This window comes from Salmo salar, chromosome 23, assembly GCF_965601325.2.
Source record: "Salmo salar chromosome 23, fSalSal1, whole genome shotgun sequence".
NCBI classification, from domain to species: Eukaryota; Metazoa; Chordata; class Actinopteri; order Salmoniformes; family Salmonidae; genus Salmo; species Salmo salar.
This window is the reverse complement of record NC_138313.1, coordinates 40,905,001-40,925,933: the sequence shown is the minus strand read 5'-3', so window position 1 is coordinate 40,925,933 and position 20,933 is coordinate 40,905,001. Positions and strand designations below refer to the sequence as shown.

The 20,933-nt window shown below is 44.3% G+C and overlaps 1 protein-coding gene across 3 annotated transcripts in view; it reads right to left on the bottom strand.

Moving 5' to 3' along the window:
- Positions 1–20,933, bottom strand: part of LOC106584590 (MOB kinase activator 2) — a 107,671-nt gene that overhangs the window by 35,938 nt on the left and 50,800 nt on the right. The window lies entirely within an intron of this gene.

The following is a 20,933-nucleotide window of genomic DNA, read 5'->3' as shown; positions in this document are numbered from 1 at the left end:
AACTAGTCAATTAGTAGGCCAGGGGTAGGCAACTAGATTCAGCCACGGGACGATGTGTGTCTGAGCGGATGGTCGGGATGCTGGAACATAATTATAATCATTTGTAGCTCAACATGTAGCTCAGTTGGTAGAGCAGGGTGCTTGAAACGACAGGGTTGTGGGTTCCCCACAGGGGACCAGTATGAGTTTTATTTATGACAATGTATTGCACTCACTTCTGTAAGTCGCTTTGTAAAAGAGAGTCTGCTAAATGACTAAAATGTACACTGCAAATTTACTACACGAGTAAATAACAATCATTTCATACTATCATTACATTGAAAACAGTCACGTCTCTTGAATATTTTTTTGTTGTTGTTGCTGAAATCCTGGTGATTTTACACACTTTCTCTAATCTTTTGGGGACAAAAAATGTACGATTATGTAGTAAGCTATTTAAAATAACTATGAGAAAACATTAATCCATTTTCAAAATGTTCACAAAAAAGGTGTTCACTAGGGCTGTGACGGTCGTTCCATTTTGTCGGCTAAAACTTGAAGCTAGTTTGTTCATGGTGTTCAAAAGTAAAAGCTAGTTCCTGTTGTTCCCTCCGATAGTCAGTTAACGGACCTTCCACCTTTTTAACACCAAGAAAACACAGATTCCTGCCAGCAACAGATGAATCACACAGCAGTAGATACGCCCCGGGCCTGGCAAAAGCTCAGTCCACCCCTTCAACCCCACGATATAGCCAAAGGCACTGTAGAATCACCTTGAGTGACTGGTGCATTGACCATTGGACAGACAGAATTTGGGCACGGTGTGTGGACTGTGGAGTGTGTGTGTGTGTGTGAGAGAGAGTAGTGTGTGTGTGTGTACCTTGTGTCAGGTGGGTTTGTGTGTATGGTCTGTGCAAGCGTGTGCAAGGCAAATCTGGACAAAAGAACGTGTTAGCAAACACAGCAAAGTATCAAATCAATGGAAGTGTACATTTGCGCTGACTTGACAGGTCAAATCGTGTTTGCTTAACTTGCTCCATGCACTGCCTCAAAGATTGCTGTTAAATGAGGGGCTTATGGGTAACGGCAAATTGTAATTTGCTACCACAAAACATTTTAAACTCAAGGTAGGTAAATTCATTTGTTGTCTACACAGGTGTATCATTTCTAAAACATAGCATTTTACACATAGCTACTCTTTCCCCCATATCCCTTCACCTCTCCATGTTGCTCTTTTACAGACCACTTGGGGGCCCGTATCCCTTCACCTCTCCATGTTGCTCTTTTACAGACCACTTGGGGGCCCGTATCCCTTCACCTCTCCATGTTGCTCTTTTACAGACCACTTGGGGGCCCGTATCCCTTCACCTCTCCATGTTGCTCTTTTACAGACCACTTGGGGGCCCGTATCCCTTCACCTCTCCATGTTGCTCTTTTACAGACCACTTGGGGGCCCGTATCCCTTCACCTCTCCATGTTGCTCTTTTACAGACCACTTGGGGGCCCATATCCCTTCACCTCTCCATGTTGCTCTTTTACAGACCACTTGGGGGCCCATATCCCTTCACCTCTCCATGTTGCTCTTTTACAGACCACTTGGGGGCCCGTATCCCTTCACCTCTCCATGTTGCTCTTTTACAGACCACTTGGGGGCCCGTATCCCTTCACCTCTCCATGTTGCTCTTTTACAGACCACTTGGGGGCCCGTATCCCTTCACCTCTCCATGTTGCTCTTTTACAGACCACTTGGGGCCCGTATCCCTTCACCTCTCCATGTTGCTCTTTTACAGACCACTTGGGGGCCGTATCCCTTCACCTCTCCATGTTGCTCTTTTACAGACCACTTGGGGGCCCGTATCCCTTCACCTCTCCATGTTGCTCTTTTACAGACCACTTGGGGCCCGTATCCCTTCACCTCTCCATGTTGCTCTTTTACAGACCACTTGGGGCCCGTATCCCTTCACCTCTCCATGTTGCTCTTTTACAGACCACTTGGGGCCCGTATCCCTTCACCTCTCCATGTTGCTCTTTTACAGACCACTTGGGGGCCCGTATCCCTTCACCTCTCCATGTTGCTCTTTTACAGACCACTTGGGGGCCCGTATCCCTTCACCTCTCCATGTTGCTCTTTTACAGACCACTTGGGGGCCCGTATCCCTTCACCTCTCCATGTTGCTCTTTTACAGACCACTTGGGGGCCCGTATCCCTTCACCTCTCCATGTTGCTCTTTTGCAGGCCATTCTTTTCCTTCGCCTTTCCCTCCATATACTCTACCTCAAGCCCTGCATTCCAGCTGGGGAAGGGCTGCTTGCACCAACATGCCATCCCTCGCTCTACACACAGCCTGGCTAAACAAAGGAAAGACAAAACATAGAGAGAGACAGACAGAGAGAAAGGGTGGGGAGAATAGGATATCATTTCTAAGAACATGGATCCATTGCAAAAGTTGTTTATTTACTTTGGATGGTGTACGTTCCCAGGGTGGAAACATTAAAACCTCTTCTCAACATTCAACGACTAACCGTGACAATAAAGAACATTATTACAACCACATTTATAGCCCCATTAAAATCACCAACAAAGACTGAAATGTCAAACCATTCTTGCTAGTTTTCTAGGATTGCAGCTCTAAAAGGATGTATGAGTGGAAAAGGAAGGGGAAGCTGTAAGTCGCTCTGGATAAGAGCGTCTGCTAAATGACTCAAATGTAAATAATGGTTTGAGTTCTGACTGATGAAGGAGAAAGGGGGCAACGACAAGATGGTGCCGGAGTGGATGAGAACTACCAGACCTCCATCCATCCGTTTCTATCTACATAGCTACAGTTTGTATTAACTGGATCAGATGAGGTGGAACAGGATGGGAAGGGAGGATGAATAGTTAGAGGACAGGAAGGAGAAGAGGATTGAGGAGGAGAGGAGGGAAGGGGATGAGAAGAGGACAGCGAGGGTGAAAAGAGGAGAGAGGAGATGGACAGTGGTTGAGGGGAAGTGAAAGGAGAAGTGAATGAGGAATGAAAAGTGACAAGAGGGTTAATACAAAACAGAGAGAGTGAAGGAGGAGAGAGGGAGTGGATTAAAAGAGGAGAGGAGTGAGAGTGTGCAGTAGGAGCGGGGAGGTTGTCACAGCATGCCCTGGCTCAGCGTTCTGTACTGTCCTCCCTACATTCCACAGACAGGGGAGAGGAGAGGAGGCCTCAATGTGCTGCCTCAGCCAGAACATCCAGCCCATAACTCACCTTGCTGTCTCCGTCTCCATTTCCTCCCATGGGGTTTTCACCCTCTCTCTTCACCTTCTTTTTTTACATTATCTTGTTCTAACCTCTCTCTCCGTCATCACTCAGGTCCATCTTATCTTCCTCCACCTCTTCTCTGGGTGGAGAGAATACAGGCCGTATTTCAGGTGAGAGGTTGGAACGAGAGCTGCACTGCAGGGTCAGGGGCACAAGTGGCCCCCAGGACACTGGTCTGAGGTCAGATGGTCATTTATGAGATGGTCTTGATTAGGGTCAAGAAAGTTAAAAAGGTGCACTATGGAGAAATCGCACCGCCTTTTCCTGGTTGCTAAAATTCTAATAGTTCGTCAAATTTCAATGTGTGACAAAACAAGGAAGTAATAGGGGGATACCTAGTCAGTTGTACAACTGAATGCCTTCAACTGAAATGTGTCTTCTGCATTTAACCTAACCCCTCTGAATCAGAGAGGTGCAGGGGGCTGCCTTAATTGACATCCATGTCTTCGGCGCCCGGGGAACAATGGGTTAACTGCCTTGCTCAGGGGCAGAACGACAGATTTTTACCTTGTCAGTTGGGGATTCGATCCAGCAACCTTTCGGTTACTGGCCCAACGCTCTAACCACTAGACTCCCGGCATACTGTAGAGAATCATTGTACCATCAAAACCGCTGTGAAATATATTTTCCATAACTAAAAATTGTATTTTCAGCTGTTTGAAGCCAGTGTACAAAACCAAAATACGCAAAACAAAACATAAGAACAGGAAGCATAGAATAAATGCATATAGAACAGATCTACCGCTTCTTAGACTTGCTTTCAATGAGAATGACAGATCTATCACTCACATTTCTATGTGAATTTAGTTAGGTTGCCCAAAAAGTATATTGCAACTTCAAGATGTAAGGATGGAATGTGGTGGGGGAGTCAACGTTTGGAATCAGAGGGGGTCAGGGGAGTCAATCTCTGGAATGAGAGCCAAAACTAACACAGATCAGGTTCATTGCTTGTCTGTCTCTGACATTGGCAGTTAACCCAAGGCTCCTGTCAGTTATGAGATGTTCCTGTTCCTGATAATAGGTTGAGGTCAGGGCTCTAAATTAAACTAAATATAATTGGAAGCACTGGTGCACACAACTTAAAAAAATTAGGAGCACAAGAAAATAAGATATACTATATGAATTCTTAGCTACATCTGAAGCACGTTGTGCCCTAATATGTACAACTAATATGTAACCGTTAAATACATTTGTTTATTATGAAGCTAACATGTTGATACAAATACCTGTCACTGAAATTAAAGTCATTTATGGAATATTACTACATTATGTAAAAATCACTATTTTCCTATTGAGATGCATTACATTGTTAAAGGGATACATCAGGATTTTGGCAAGGAGGCCCTTTAACTACTTCCCCAGTCATATCAACTCGTGGTTACCATTTTTAATGTCTCTGTGTCCAGTATGAAGGAAGTTAGAGGTCGTTTCGGGAGCCAATGCTAACTAGCGTTAGCACAATGACTAAGTCTATGGGTATGTGCTAGCATGTCTAAATAAAAGTTAAATAAACTGTCATTGGATTGCATCATTGTTATCAATGATATTATGAATAGGAATGGTGGTTACGTCACATATGCAGCTATCGAAAATGTGAACTTTTGCTCAATACAAAGTTTCAACCAATTGATTGCAGCGTTACAACATAAATGGAGAAGGCAAGTGGAAGGGAGAGAAGGTAGAAAACTTGTTTGTCTGGCCTATATTAAAAATCAAAATTCACTGAAAGAAAATTGGCATTATTAGCAGTTCCTTTAGAGGACAAAAATGCAGAATCGAGGCAAAGATGAAGACAGCAAAGTACAGAGAGATCTGTATTTTTTGAAACTGCACTGTCGGTTAGGGGCTCGTAAGTAAGCATTTCACTGTAAGGTCCACACCTGGTGTATTCGGCGCATGTGACTAATAAAATTTGATTTGATTGATGAAAACCTGCTCCAGAGCGCTCAGGACCTCAGACTGGGGCGAAGGTTCACCTTCCAACAGGACAACAACCTTAAGCACACAGCCAAGAAAACCCAGGAGTGGCTTCGGGCCAAGTCTCAATGTCCTTTAGTGGCCCCACCAGAGCTCAGACTTGAACCGGATTTAACATCTCTGGAGAGACCTGAAAATAGCTGTGCAGCGACACTCCCCATCCAACCTGACAGAGCTTGAGAGGATCTGCAGAGAATGGGAGAAACTCCCCAAATACAGGTGTGCCAAACTTGTAGTGTCATACCCAAGAAGACTCGAGGCTGTAATTGCTGCCAAATGTGCTTCAACAAAGTACAGAGTAAAGTGTCTGAAAACTTATGTTTGATATAGTGGTAAAGTTACCAGGTGGTCAAGCTGGATATTAGAGGTCGACCGATTAATCGGAATGGCAGATTAATTAGGGCCGATTTCAAGTTTTCATAACAATCGGTAATCGGCATTTTTGGACAATGATCATGGCCGATTACATTGCATTCCACGAGGAGACTGCATGGCAGGCTGAGTACCTGTTATGCGAGTGCAGCAAGGAGCCAAGGTTAGGTGCTAGCTAGCATTAAATGTATCTTATAAAAAAAACAATCAATCTTAACATAATCACTAGTTAACTACACATGGTTGATGATATTACTAGTTTATCTAGCTTATCCTGCGTTGCATATAATCGATGCGGTGCCTGTTAATTTATCATTGAATCATAGCCTACTTTGTCAAACGGTTATTTAACAAGCGCATTCGCGAAAAAAAGCACTGTCGTTGCACCAATGTGTACCTAACCATAATCATCAACGCCTTTCTTAAAATCAATACACAAGTATATATTTTTAAACCTCCATATTTAGTTAATATTGCCTGCTAACATGAATTTCTTTTAACTAGGGAAATTGTGTCACTTCTCTTGCGTTCTGTGCTACAGAGTCAGGCTATATGCAGCAGTTTGGGCCGCCTGGCTCATTGCGAACCGTGTGAAGACCAACTTCGCCAAACGGGGGATGATTTAACAAAAGCGCATTTGCGAAAAAAGTGGTAGTGGTGGTAGGCAGCAGCAGGCTCGTAAGCATTCATTCAAACAGCACTTTCGTGCGTTTGCCAGCAGCTCTTCCCTGTGCTTCAAGCCTTGAGCTGTTTATGACTTCAAGCCTATCAACTCCCGAGATTAGGCTGGTGTAACAGATGTGAAATGGCTAGCTAGCTAGCTAGTTAGCGGGGTGCGCGCTAATAGCGTTTCAATCGGTGACGTCACTCGCTCTGAGACCTTGAAGTAGTTGTTCCCCTTGCTCTGCAAGGGCCGGGGCTTTTGTGGAGTGATGGTAACGATGCTTTGAGGGTGGCTGTTGTCGATGTGTTCCTGGTTCGAGCCCAGGCAGGGGCGAGGAGAGGGACGGAAGCTCTACTGTTACACTGGCAATACTAAAGTGAATATAAGAACATCCAATAGTCAAAGGTATATTAAATACAAATGGTATAGAGAGAAATAGTCCTATAATAACTACAACCTAACCGAAAAGGAACCACCAGCTTTCATATGTTCTCATGTTCTGAGCAAGGAACTTAAACGTTAGCTTTTTTTACATGGCACATATTGCACTTTTACTTTCTTCTCCAACACTTTGTTTTTGCATTATTTAAACCAAATTGAACATGTTTCATTATTTATTTGAGGCTAAATTGATTTTATTTATGTATTATATTAAGTTAAAATAAAAGTGTTCATTCAGTATTGTTGTAATTGTCATTATTACAAATAAATAAAAATATATAATAATATATTTTTTCAAATAATTAAAAAATATATATAAAAAAAATATATAATAATAATAATAATAATAATAATAATAATAATTCGGCCGATTAATCGGTATCAGCTTTTTTTGGTCCTCCAATAATCGGCATCTGTATCAGCGTTGAAAAATCAGAGTCAGTCGACCTCTACTGGATATAGTCATAAAGTTACCAGGTGGTCAAGCTGGATATACTGTTGAAGTTACCAGGTAGTTAAACTAGCTATCTAATTGACTGAACAAAGTGTGAAACAAATGCGGCTCGTTTTAGAACGGCCAGTGACCTTTTTTCTCAATGTAAATTGCAACCCTCCAATATGGGCTGCGCCTGTAATATGGGTCAGATCCTTTGAACAGTTTGGTCTAGAAACAAGAAGTTTTCGTTGTATAAATGGTGCAAGCATGATGCTAACGAAACAACGGTACAGCAAAGCTTAGGCGTTACAACAAACTTGTTTAAATTGTTGTTTTTTATTAAAAAAAAATTGCACTGGTGCTCCCAAATGAAAACTCCAGAGCCCTGTTTGAGTTTACTTATGATGGGGGTCAGCTTGGCTGATCCTGGATCTGCTCTATGGGTCAACTTCTGACTCCACTATCCACTATCAACGTGTAGCACCTCTGGGTTATACAACCACAGCCATTTTGCAACAGAAAACTCCAAATACCTCCCGTCAAACAATACTTGTGAGAAAACACTGCTTTGACCTTAAAGGGTGACAACAGGCAGTGCAAGACATGTTCTCTATCTCTGCTGTGGGTGGTGAGCATAGAGGTAGAAAGAGGGCTCTGGATGGATAGAACCTGTTTTAGCATGGACATTGCCATTGAGGGCTATGGCGAGCCATTTTTCTACCTCTATGGGGAGGACATTAAAGGTGAGCCATAGTCATCCATCAGAGACAGGCATGTTCACATGACACCAGATGTCCCAGCCTGGCGCCAGCCAGTCAACACAGGTGTGCGCTGTCGCTGTGAGTCACGTTCCTGTTGTCTATGACTGGAGGAGGGAGTCTGTCTGTCTGCTACTGGGCGGCTGTGGCTGGTCTGAGGTCAAGTCATACTAACAGTACCAGACTATTATCAGTGGAAGGAAGGGGGGGTTACAGAAGTACAGATCTGGCAACACAGAGTTATGACAGAAGGGGGAGAAAGATTTAGCTAGTCTTCAAAATACTTTACATTGTTATTCCCTCTCTCGCCCGAGGAGCAGTGTATGTGTGAGTGTGTGTCACTCCTGGTGTTCTGTTCGAGGGAAAGGTTCTCCAATGCCACAGTCTTCCCATTTCTCAGAAGCGCTCTTGAAAATGGCAAGGAGAAGAATGTTCTTTTCTCAGAAATAATATGATAGGAACCATTAACCCTGACGACGAAACCAGATGATCATATTAGCATAAACAAGCAGAAAATAAGCAGAAACTGATCTTGAGACATTTGGTTTGGCAACCATGAGGGTGCAGACTTACTGCACCAAGCATGACAGCACTGTTTCACCATGAGGATGCAGACTTACTGCACCAAGCATGACAGCACTGTTTCACCATGAGGATGCAGACTTACTGCACCAAGCATGACAGCACTGTTTCACCATGAGGATGCAGACTTACTGCACCAAGCATGACAGCACTGTTTCACCATGAGGATGCAGACTTACTGCACCAAGCATGACAGCACTGTTTCACCATGAGGATGCAGACTTACTGCACCAAGCATGACAGCACTGTTTCACCATGAGGATGCAGACTTACTGCACCAAGCATGACAGCACTGTTTCACCATGAGGATGCAGACTTACTGCACCAAGCATGACAGCACTGTTTCACCATGAGGATGCAGACTTACTGCACCAAGCATGACAGCACTGTTTCACCATGAGGGTGCAGACTTACTGCACCAAGCATGACAGCACTGTTTCACGATGAGGGTGCAGACTTACTGCACCAAGCATGACAGCACTGTTTCACCATGAGGGTGTAGACTTACTGCACCAAGCATGACAGCACTGTTTCACGATGAGGGTGCAGACTTACTGCACCAAGCATGACAGCACTGTTTCACCATGAATGTTCCCTTCAGAGGCCAGTGTTGTATTTAGGAACAATAGTGCCACCTACAGGCAAATGTCTATGCACAGACCCTGACAGACGCTTATATCTTCAGAGTTATATTTTTCCCATTCTCCATTTCCTAGTATATTTCTATAATGAGGGCGTAGATGCTGAAGGATGTTTGTGTTTGTGATGCGTGGGTGAACTCCGTTTCCTGAAACCTGAACCTCACCCACCACATTCACAGAGAGATACTGCTGGCTCCATATCACGTTACTATGTACAGAAAAGTAGTATAAAAAAACTAAGATCTAAAAAGACACAGGAAGTGAGACAGACTTGCCTTTAAAAGCTGCTGCTGTATCTTTCTCCAGATGCAGCATCGCACTACGATTGAAACCAGTGAAACCTGAAAGAATCTGACAGAGCCAGGAGCAGGTGAACTACAGCCTACCAGGCAGAAGGCCGGGCATTAGAACAGACAGACATCTGAAGACTGGTGTAGCTTAGTAGAACACCACTATCGCCCATCAACATCACCACTCTTCGTATCATCATTGGACATGATGGAGTGAAAGAGGGAGACTGTAGAGGTAGAGGGATGCAAGGAGGGAGAGATGGGAGGAAGGAGTGGAAAAGAGAAGGGCTTGGTGTAGCAGTTGGACTAGGGACGAGGGACATGCGATGGAGCAATGGAGGGAGGACTAACGAGCGGGGTAAGGAGGGAGGAACGTGACGAAGGGAGGAGTGAAGGGAGAGAGGAGGCTTGTGTAAGAGATGAGGAGAGGGAGGGAGGCAGAGTTTGAGGAAAAGAGAGGAGGAACTTTGTGCAAGGTCAGGAGGGAAAAGGAAAGGAAGGATGAAATGAAAACGAGGGAGTGAGGTATGTACTAGGTAGACTGTCCCACACCCTGTTCTGTCCCCACTAATGTTTTCTCAGGAAGCCAGACAGACAGAGGGAGACTGTGTGAAGGAAGGAAAGGTGGAGGGGTAGATAGAGGGAAGCAGGACTGTGTAAGGGAAAAGGATGGAGGGAGAGAGAGATGGTAGCTGGCGCCACCCATATTTGCTCAGGACGTGCGTGTGGACAGGGGACAGGCCAGCGGGATGCAGCGGGAACAGAGTGGTCTTTTCATGGAGCAGTAAACCTGGTGGGCAGAGAGGGACAGACTGACTCACTGCCAGGTCAGAGTTACTGGGGCTATACAACCAATGTCAGTTCTCCTACGTAGAGTGAAAAAGGAAACAGGTCAATGTTAGTAAGGAGTAATAAACGGACAGCATGACGGGAGAAACGGACAGCATGACGGGAGAAACGGACAGCATGACGGGAGAAACTGAAAGAATGTGTGAGAAATGAGAAACGTCTCCATACATCAAAGAGTCTGGACGTGAAGAGTAATCTTCAAGTTAATTGAAATGTCTCACACCCCCTTGTTTTCAGGACTGATACTATCTCCAGCAAATGTTGTTCAAACACTGAATTCAACTGACCGCAGTCACGTGTTGTGCCCAAAACATCTACATTTATTACAAAAAGCCCCCCACCTGTCCATTTCTCGAGATGTTGTGCAAAGTCTGCTTGAAATAGCCATTCTCATAGTTCATGTGACCAAAAACAACTACAAACATGCAGAGGAAGAGAGCAAAACAAAAAATAAAGCGAGAGTGAGAGCGAGAGAAAAAGAGGGAGACATTGAGAGGTTAAAAGGCCCACCTCCCTGGAAAGTTGGCCGAACCGAGATATGTAGCCTAACCTCCATTTTAGCACAGGGTTATTTATTTTTAATTGAACCTTTATTTAACTAGGCAAGTCAGTTAAGAACAAACTCTTATTTATAATGATGGCCTACCCCGACCAACGCTGGGCTAATTGTGTGCCGCCCTACGGGACTCCCAATCACGGCCAGTTGTGACACAGCCTGGAATCGAACCAAGGTCTGTAGTGACGCCTCTAGCACTGAGATGCAGTGCCTTAGACCGCTGCGCCACTCAGAAGCCCAACATCTCATTGGGGTTGTTTCATCAAAGAGCCTTTCCACACTCTGAAGTCAGGAGTCAGTCAGACTAATTAAGAGACATCTGTAACTACTTGACAAGCATGATGCTGATCATTATTGCCTGGAGAGAATTAACAGACAAACACACTCGCCATTAGTTAGGAGAGATGTGTGTGCTCATCTTCAAAACAGCAACTGCTTGTTCAGACAGGAAAAGTCAGAAGAGAATGCAAGGCCAGCTGAAAAACTGCCCAATAGGAACATCAAGATCGGTTTGTATGAAGAAGTATAGCTCATCAAATATACTACCTTCCTTCAGACTAGACAAGACAGCATATAACAGTGTGTGTCTGTTGCTGCATGCATGGGTACATATTCTCTGAGCTATAGGCCCTCTTTGCATGCACTACTTTGCGGACACAAACTAGGTCCAGGAGAGATACTTGTGTAGTGTAAAGAGATGGATCTAGATTCAAATCCCTCTTTAAGAGATGTCTCCCACAGTACCGCCAAAAGAGAGATCTACACCACAAACCCCCCTCTGAATGGTAGTGTAAAGAACTGCTCTCCCACACCACATGTCCCTGCAATAATGACCTTAATACCAGTAGCCAAATTTGAAAATGAAAGGCTTTAAAAATATCCTCACATTTGTGAATCAATGCATTAATCAAGTGTGCAACATGGTTTAGATGCCCTGTATAGCGTTTATATTGACACTATCGTGAACAGAGAGAAGCTTTAGCTCTCCCCTGAGACTGAGACACCACAACAGCCTGGGGAGAGAAACCTGATGCAACCATTACTCTTCATCTGCTACAACTAGCACAACAACATTTAGCTACTAGCCTGCTACAACTAGCACAACAGCAACAAGAGCTACTAGCCTGCTACAACTAGCACAACAACATTTAGCTACTAGCCTGCTACAACTAGCACAACAGCAACAAGAGCTACTAGCCTGCTACAACTAGCACAGCAACAAGAGCTACTAGCCTGCTACAACTAGCACAGCAACAAGAGCTACTAGCCTGCTACAACTAGCACAGCAACAAGAGCTACTAGCCTGCTACAACTAGCACAGCAACAAGAGCTACTAGCCTGCTACAACTAGCACAGCAACAAGAGCTACTAGCCTGCTACAACTAGCACAGCAACAAGAGCTACTAGCCTGCTACAACTAGCACAGCAACAAGAGCTACTAGCCTGCTACAACTAGCACAGCAACAAGAGCTACTAGCCTGCTACAACTAGCACAGCAACAAGAGCTACTAGCCTGCTACAACTAGCACAGCAACAAGAGCTACTAGCCTGCTACAACTAGCACAGCAACAAGAGCTACTAGCCTGCTACAACTAGCACAGAAACAAGAGCTACTAGCCTGCTACAACTAGCAGAGCAACAAGAGCTACTAGCCTGCTACAACTAGCAAAACAACAGCTAACCCGCTATCAGCACAACTACCACAGGGATGTCAAAATCTATTGTTCAACTTATGAACCAAACTTCTTCTGTCAAAAGAATGTCATACCAGTGCTAATGAGATTTCTGTCCATTAGCCATGAGGGATTAATACGACTCAATGTACATGCCTGTTTGTCAGGGAAAATCACACTCAACTCACTAACCAGTTGAACAAACCTCTCAAGAACTACTGAAATGTGACAGATGGCTTGTGGTGCAAGAACTTAACTAGGACCCTGAGTATTTTCTTGTTCCTTCACAATGTAAACAGACCAGGGAAAGCTGAGGGCCCTATACATAACAGATTGTAACAGTGTTATGGTGATAGATTGTTTAGACAGAGGAGAATGTTATGATGGATTCCAGGACCAAGCTGCACGTTTTCCTCCTGGAGGGCACTGTTAGGATGGCAGAGAGACACCCTGCCCATCTCACAACGGCAAACACCACACACTCCCCTCCTTCCCTCTGCCAGACTGAAGACACACAACAAAAATCAAACAGGCAGTTCAACATCGAGAAGACAGAAAAACAATAGTGCAACCACATGTTCCTGCCTCTTTGTCTTTGACTTTCACACCCAGATAGTGTCGTAATGAGCGAGGGAGGAAGTGAGCAGAAGAGGCTCCCATTCATGTTCGAATGGGGAAATAAAGAGGAATAACGGAGGGGTGATAGGTCAAATCAATAAGTAGCTTCTGTAAGGTGAAGGGAGGAAGCAGTGGCTGACGTCTATGCTCAATACATAGCAATAGACACTGACAAATGGCAAGCTCTAGGTTTCTCAGTGTAGACCAATCAAAGGGGTACGTCGCCTACCCCACAGCGATAATATGAGCTCATCCTTTTTATGAACCGATGAGATCAGCTGCTAGGCCTAGAACACCCAGGGGGGCGGGGGAACATCAATGACCTCATCCAGTCGCCCAGGTGTAAACAAGCCTGTGATTGGCTGGCTGGTTGGCAGCACCTGGCTGACTCCTGGGGAGGCAGGGGATATGAGCTCCAATTTAATGATTGCGCTCATTAGGTTTCTATGGCCCTGCTTTGGGTCCCATGGGTTTGTGATGAAGAGACCTACATAGGCACAGTGCTGTTGGGTCTTGAAAAGTCACCTTTCATTCTCTCCTTTCTTCCCTGACCACCAGCTTAGCAATAAAATAATATGAAAGCATTTTAGGTTATAGGTCTGCGTCTGTAATAACGTGAGTAAATAACAGATCGGAATGTTACCTCGGGAACATTGCTGTCGTCAGCAAAATCTCTGCCCCATCCCCCCCTCCCCTTGTGTTAGTCCACCTCCTCTCAGGTTAGCCTAAACAGTCAGTGTGTGTGACTCATAAGAATCATAATCATATCTCAGAGAGGAAGTAGAAGTGAACCACTGTTCTGTGAAGGTGGAAGACATGACGATACTGTCTGTACGTGCAAGAGTGTGCTTCCTGTGCCTCAAACTTTTCCTTCCCTCCATCCTTGGTAGCTGCGCCATTTCAGATGGCTGACAATTGAAACAAATGAGGGGTACAGCTGCCAAGCGCACTGCAGCACCCAGCCAATTACACAGCTATGCAGGCAGGGGTGTGTGTGTGTGGAGAGGGAGAGAGAAAGTGTGTGGATAGAAAGAAAGCAGTCTGGAGAGTGTGAGGGTATGAGGTGAAAATGAGAGCATGAGAGAGTGAGAGAACGAGAGAGTGAGTAAGCAAGAGAGAGAGAGAAAAATCATAGGTGCAGAACATTGTGTATTGAGGCATTTTAAGGACTTGTCTGCCTACCTACCACTCCACTCTCCCCCACTTGCGTCAAACTCCATAAACAGGAAGTGATACGCCCAGGCATTTCCTGTGTCCCTTATTCTGTGCCTTATGTTCCCAGAGTCCCTCGGGAGGGGCACACAGCTATGGTTTCTGCCCCTAACCCTTACTCATAGGGTCTACTACCCTTCATCTAATCCCACTGCAGGAGCCAGAGGAGATGTGAGGGGATGACATTGAATCATCCAGCAGCATTAGCCAGCCACAAAAAGGCCAAGTTTTCATGGAGAGAGTGTGTGTGTGTGAGTGTGTGTGTGCGCTGACGGTGCAGATCTAAATGTGGAGGTAAGGTTACAGCAAAGCTGTCTCCTCTCTCTCCAAAGGCGGACTGGTCCACTTTTAGCCCAGGGGCCTGTCTAACTCAGGGGTTTTTTGTGTGCAAAGTTATCATTATCTGGCTAATAATGTGGACATTAAGCAACAACAAAAAACGGGCAGTGAAGGGGCCCTCCAAAATAATCTAAATAAAGGGTCCGGTGTATTAGAAATGCCAGGACCGATTTCTGGTCCCAGTCACCTCTAGCCAGACCCAGGTAGGGCTGTGTGCGCACACACACACACACACACACACTTAGCTATGCATTACAGTCTAGTGCAGACTGCTAAGTCCAGGTGAAAGCAGAGAAGGACAGGGAGTCCGTCAGTCTCCTTATCTGAACTGACCAGTAGGACTGGGCAAATCCAGTATAATGTTACACTGCTTGCATGTGGCTTACAACACCTCAGACTGAGACCAGAGAGTTTATGGTGCTTCACGTGGGGCGAAACTCAATTGATTTTCTTGATTCTTACTTCCTTCTCAAAACCCATTGCCTTCCCCTCTGACCTCATCGTCCAATGGATTTTGAGGAGGTGGTAAGAGAGGACACGAGGAATCAAGGAAATGCAATTGAGATTCTCCCATGGAGGTCGCTCTGCAATCTTGACTCAACAGGAAGGGAAGGAGGAAATGGTTGACAATTGAAGCAGAGTCCTAGTCCCTTCCTCCACTCCTGTACTCTGCCTTCCATTCCTTCTGCAACAGGTTGAGGTACAGAGACTAGAACCTTCTCCAGTCTGCTGCACGGTCCCCAACCCACACCCCAGGCCCTTGGCCAGACAGACAGGGTGTGTGTGTGTCTGTGCAGTCAGTCAGTCACCAGATGACTGTCCCATCAGCAATTATAGGAAAATAACCATGCCATTATTCAGCCTAACGGTGGACTTTTTCCAAACACTTATATACAAGTTAGCAATAAAAAAAAACATTTTCACTTAAGTCGAGGCTTGCCAAGCCAAGTCCAATTGAGCTCTATTTGAGTGACAGACAGGGTTTTGGGCCAGGAGATATGCAGTATGGAGGATTGAGGTGGTTTAGGACCATGTACCCACAACAGCACACATTTTTACTGTAACCCTGGACAAGCACACCTGATTCAACTTGTCAAGTAATCATACACCTCATTCAGCTCATTGAGGCTTGGTTTGTCCAGGGCTATAATGAAACAGGTGTATTGTTGGGGGTACTGGAGGACCAGGGTTGGGAAACACTGGTTCAGGAAAAAACAGTCTCAGCACTGTAGAATGGGCCAGGCCTGCCAAAGATTTTAAATATCTAATCATATTTAACCTTTATTTAACTAGGCAAGTCAGTTAAGAACAAATTCTTATTTACAATGACGGCCTACCGATGAACAGTGGGTTAACGGCCTTGTTCAGGGGCAGAACGACAGATTTTTACCTTGTCAGCTCGGGATTCAATTCAGCAACATTTCACTAACTGGCCCAACGCTCAAACCACAAGACGACCTGCCTAATGACAGCCACATGGCACAAATGCACACCCACCCACACTCTCAGGGACCATTGTTCTGGTGTCTAGCGCCTCAGGTCCTGAACGTTCCGAGCTGTAGTCACTAGTCACCCTCTGCGGCATCAACACAGTGACAGGACAACACCACATTTCCGCATCGCCCCCAAAAACAGATACCCAAATCCTGAGAAGCAAAAACATCTTATAAAACAGCATTCATGGCATCTTTATCTCATGTTTTATTACAGTCTGCCTCTCCCCCTCTCTACAACCTTAGAGAGGAGATGACTGTTAGGTCTGGAAATTGCCAGGAACCTCACGATACGATATTATTATGATACTTAGGAGCAGATAATATGTATTGCAATTTTCACAATTCTTCATGTATTGCGATTCGATGCTGGGATGTCATTGCGATTTTATGTTGCAAACATATTGTTCACTGTACGTCTGCTCCAGAGAGACAGAGCATGAAGAAAAAGTTCTGGAAACATTTTGGCTCACTATTTAAAAAGATGGGGAACAAGCTATAGGATGAAAAATACTCAAGTTTTTATACAGGTACAGCCGACTAGCGCTAGCTAACGCTACCGACAGTAAAAAATAAAATAAAAATGACTTTAAAAATAAATAATAATACTGGGATATGTAACTATCGATTTTTCCCCACTACATCACTAATGACTGTCCTGCTCTTGACCTCCAGCTGGATAACACACACACACACACACACACACACACACACACACACACACACACACACACCTCAAGTCTTAGGAGAAAACAGACAGAGGAACCGCTGGGCGAAGCTCCAAACCAGGTAGGTGTCAGATACAGATAGGCCTACATATGAATGAAGCGTGGTGTATAGGGCTGAGGGCTAATTGAATTGTACCGTTTCCTCTGTATTAGGTTAGCCTACCCTCCAATCACACTGATCCAGTGTTATATCAGTCATGTGAGGAGGGCCCAGGTTAATGAGTGTGTGTGTGTTTAGGTCAAACAGGGCATCGACCGTTCTACCATCATACAGACCTACAGCCAAGGCGAAGGTTAAAATTGGCTACAACTCACTGAGAATCTGTCTACTCTTCTCCGTGGAGCCGTGTCTGTCCAATACAGCAAAAACATGCTTCAGTTTACTTGCTGCTTATGACATATCCCTTCTCAATCTATCCTCTCTGTCTCACCCTTACAGTGATCATCTGGCGAGCACCTGTTTTAAACCCAGACTGACAGGAAGCTAATCTGTGTGTGTGTGAGAGAGAGAGAGAGAGAGAGGGGCAAACCACAGGAAAATCATCCTGACGCAGGTTGAAAATGTAAGACAGAGTGAAACTTTTGTGGTCAGAGCAGAAAGCAGAGCACACAATGCTACTTTAGTTTTCAGCTATTTCTGTCCGAGAGTTGGGATTGGACTGTGGCTGAAGTCAACAAGGACCTTGTCCATGTGGGTGTTTCCAAAACCAACACTCATCAATCAAACCGACAACACCACCAAACCCCCTGATTGGCTGACAGAGGTGCCAAGGTAGACAGGAAGTAATGCCAGAAATAGAACTGATCGGTCACCCAATTAGGCATCAGCAGGAGCCAAGTCCCACCTCAGGACTGGTGATAATTGCCCTGTAAAGAAAAACTACAGTTTCTGGAACTGGGCCGTGCTTTCACAAAGCTACTGTGTGTGTTTTACCTATAGACGTACGCACACACAGTCATGTGTTTGGACACACGTGAACAGAAACACAAAGGGCAGGCTGTTCTTCACGCTAGCTAGGTGGAGGGAGCAAATGTAAACAGAGTTCTGAATGGCACAGAGAGGGTCTGATGGTCTAATCCGATTCAGGTTCACAAGTGTGAGTGTGTTAGGTCTGGGCGGTATACCGTATTTGACTATATACCGATACTGATGCACGGACCGGTTTGGGTTTTGACTTTACCTTGTATAACGGCATTTAAATGTTTGGTTTGTTAAATGTGTTACCCACTCTTCCACCCAGTCTGCCAGATCTAACTCACAAATCTGGTAGCATGATGCTTGGTCAACAACACTCTCTGAACCCTCAAGAGCAGGTAGGAGTAGTGTAAAGTTGCTCCTAGACGCTGCTACAAGATCTGTTGTATGTTTTCTCCCGAATGGTTCAGATTGTGATTTAGAGAAGCTGAGCTGATACCAGATCTGTGTCCAAAACTGAACGTGGCCCAGGTAACCATTAGAGATCGACCGATTAATTAGGGCCGATTTCAAGTTATAACAATCGGTATTTTTGGCCATCGATTTGCCGATTTTTAAAAACATTTTTTTTATATAAATATTTTTTAACTAGGCAAGTCAGTTAAGAACACATTCTTATTTGCAATGACGGCCTAGGAACGGTGGGTTAACTGCCTTGTTCAGGGGCAGAACGACAAATTTTTACCTTGTCAGCTTGGGGATGCAACCTTACGGTTAACTAGTCCAACGCTCTAACCACCTGCTTTACATTGCACTCCACGAGGAGCCTGCCTGTTACGCGAATGCGGTAAGAAGCCAAGGTAAGTTGCTAGCTAGCATTAAATTTATCTTATAAAAACAATCAATCAATCATAATCACTAGTTAACTACACATGGTTGATGATATTACTAGTTTATCTAACCTGTCATGCGTTGCATATAATCGATGCGGTGCGCATTCGCGAAAAAGGTCTGTCGTTGCTCCAACTTGTACCTAACCATAAACATCAATGTCTTTCTTAAAATCAATAAACAAGTATATATTTTTAAACCTGCATCTATCTTTAGTTAATATTACCTGCTAACATGAATTTCTTTTAACTAGGGAAAATGTGTCACCTCTGCAACAGAGTCAGGGTATATGCAGCAGTTTGGGCCGCCTGGATCGTTGCTAACTGTGAAGACTATTTCTTCCTAACAAAGACAGCCGACTTCGCCAAACGCGGGATGATTTAACAAAAGTGCATTTGCGAAAAAAGCACAATCGTAGCATGACTGTACCTAACCACAAACATCAATGCCTTTCTTAAATCAATACACAGATGTATATATTTTTAAACCTGCATATTTAGCTAAAAGAAATCAAGGTTAGCAGGCAATATTAACCAGGTGAAATTGTCACTTCTCTTCCGTTCATTGCGCGCAGATTCAGGGTATATGCAACAGTTTGGGCCGCCTGGCTCGTTGCGAACTAATTTGCCAGAATTTTACGTAATTATGACATAACATTGAAGGTTGTGCAATGTAACAGGAATATTTAGAGACTTATGGATGCCACCCGTTAGATAAAATATGGAACGGTTCCGTATTTCACTGAAAGAATAAACGTGAGTTTCCGGATTCGACCATATTAATGACCTAAGGCTCGTGTTTCTGCGTGTTATTATGTTATAATTAAGTCTATGATTTGATAGAGCAGTCTGACTGAGCGATGGTAGGCAGCAGCAGGCTCGTAAGCATTCATTCAAAATAGCACTTTCGTGCGTTTTGCCAGAAGCCCTTCGCAATGCATTGCGCTGTTTATGACTTCAAGCCTGTCAACTCCCAAGATTAGGCTGGTGTAACGGATATGAAATGGCTAGCTAGTTAGCCGGGTGCGCGCTAATAGCGTTTCAAACGTCACTCGCTCTGAGACTTGGAGTGGTTGTTTCCCTTGCTCTGCATGGCTAACGCTGCTTCGAGGGTGGCTGTTGTCGATGTGTTCCTGGTTCGAGCCCAGGTAGGAGCGAGGAGAGGGACGGAAGCTATACTGTTACACTGGCAATACTAAAGTGCCTATAAGAACATCCAATAGTCAAAGGCATATGAAATACAAATTGTATAGAGAGAAATAGTCCTATAATTCCTATAATAACTACAACCTAAAACTTCTTACCTGGGAATATTGAAGACTCATGTTAAAAGGAACCACCAGCTTTCATATGTTCTCATGTTCTGAGCAAGGAACTTAAACGTTAGCTTTCTTACATGGCACATAATGCACTTTACTTTCTTCTCCAACACTTTGTTTTTGCATTATTTAAACCAAATTGAACATGTTTCATTATTTATTTGAGGCTAAATTGATTTTATTGATGTATTATATTAAGTTAAAATAAGTGTTCATTCAGTATTGTTGTAATTGTCATTATTACAAATAAATATATTGTGAAAAAATTACATAAAAAAAATGTTTTTAAATAAAATAAAATATTTTTTATAAAAAAACAACAGCAAAAATCGGCCAATTAAATCGGTAGCGGCTTTTTTGGCCCTCCAATAATCGGTATCGGCGTTGAAAAATCATAGTCGGTTGACCTCTAGTAACCATGCTATGCTTACTAATCTAGCTAACATGGCTCAAGTAACCATGCTAACTAAGCTAGCTAAGTAAACAACTTTTTCCCTCCCACAACTAGGACCCCTTTAACTGTATGAGAAGGTCAAAGTCTAGCTAGCAGACTACCTCACTGCTCTGCTGTACCTAACAGAAAGGTCTTGGGAAGGAACACAGTGACTGTGTGTACAAACAAACAGACGAGACCATCCGACCGGCCAGCAGGGCAGTGGACGGGAGGTTGGGAAGGCTACATGCCATTCCTCCTCTAACCAGCCTTAAACCTGGGCATACCTCAGTCTCTGGTCCAGTGCCATTCCTCCTCCTAACTCAATGAGGCTAAATCACTACATGGCTCTGGCTCTGTACCATTCTGGCACAACTAGCTTGCTCCCTTCTCCTCGGTCTGACTAAAGCCAAATCTGTGCCGCTACATCGTCTCCTTCAAACCATACCGCAGAATCAGAGAAACACAAAGCTA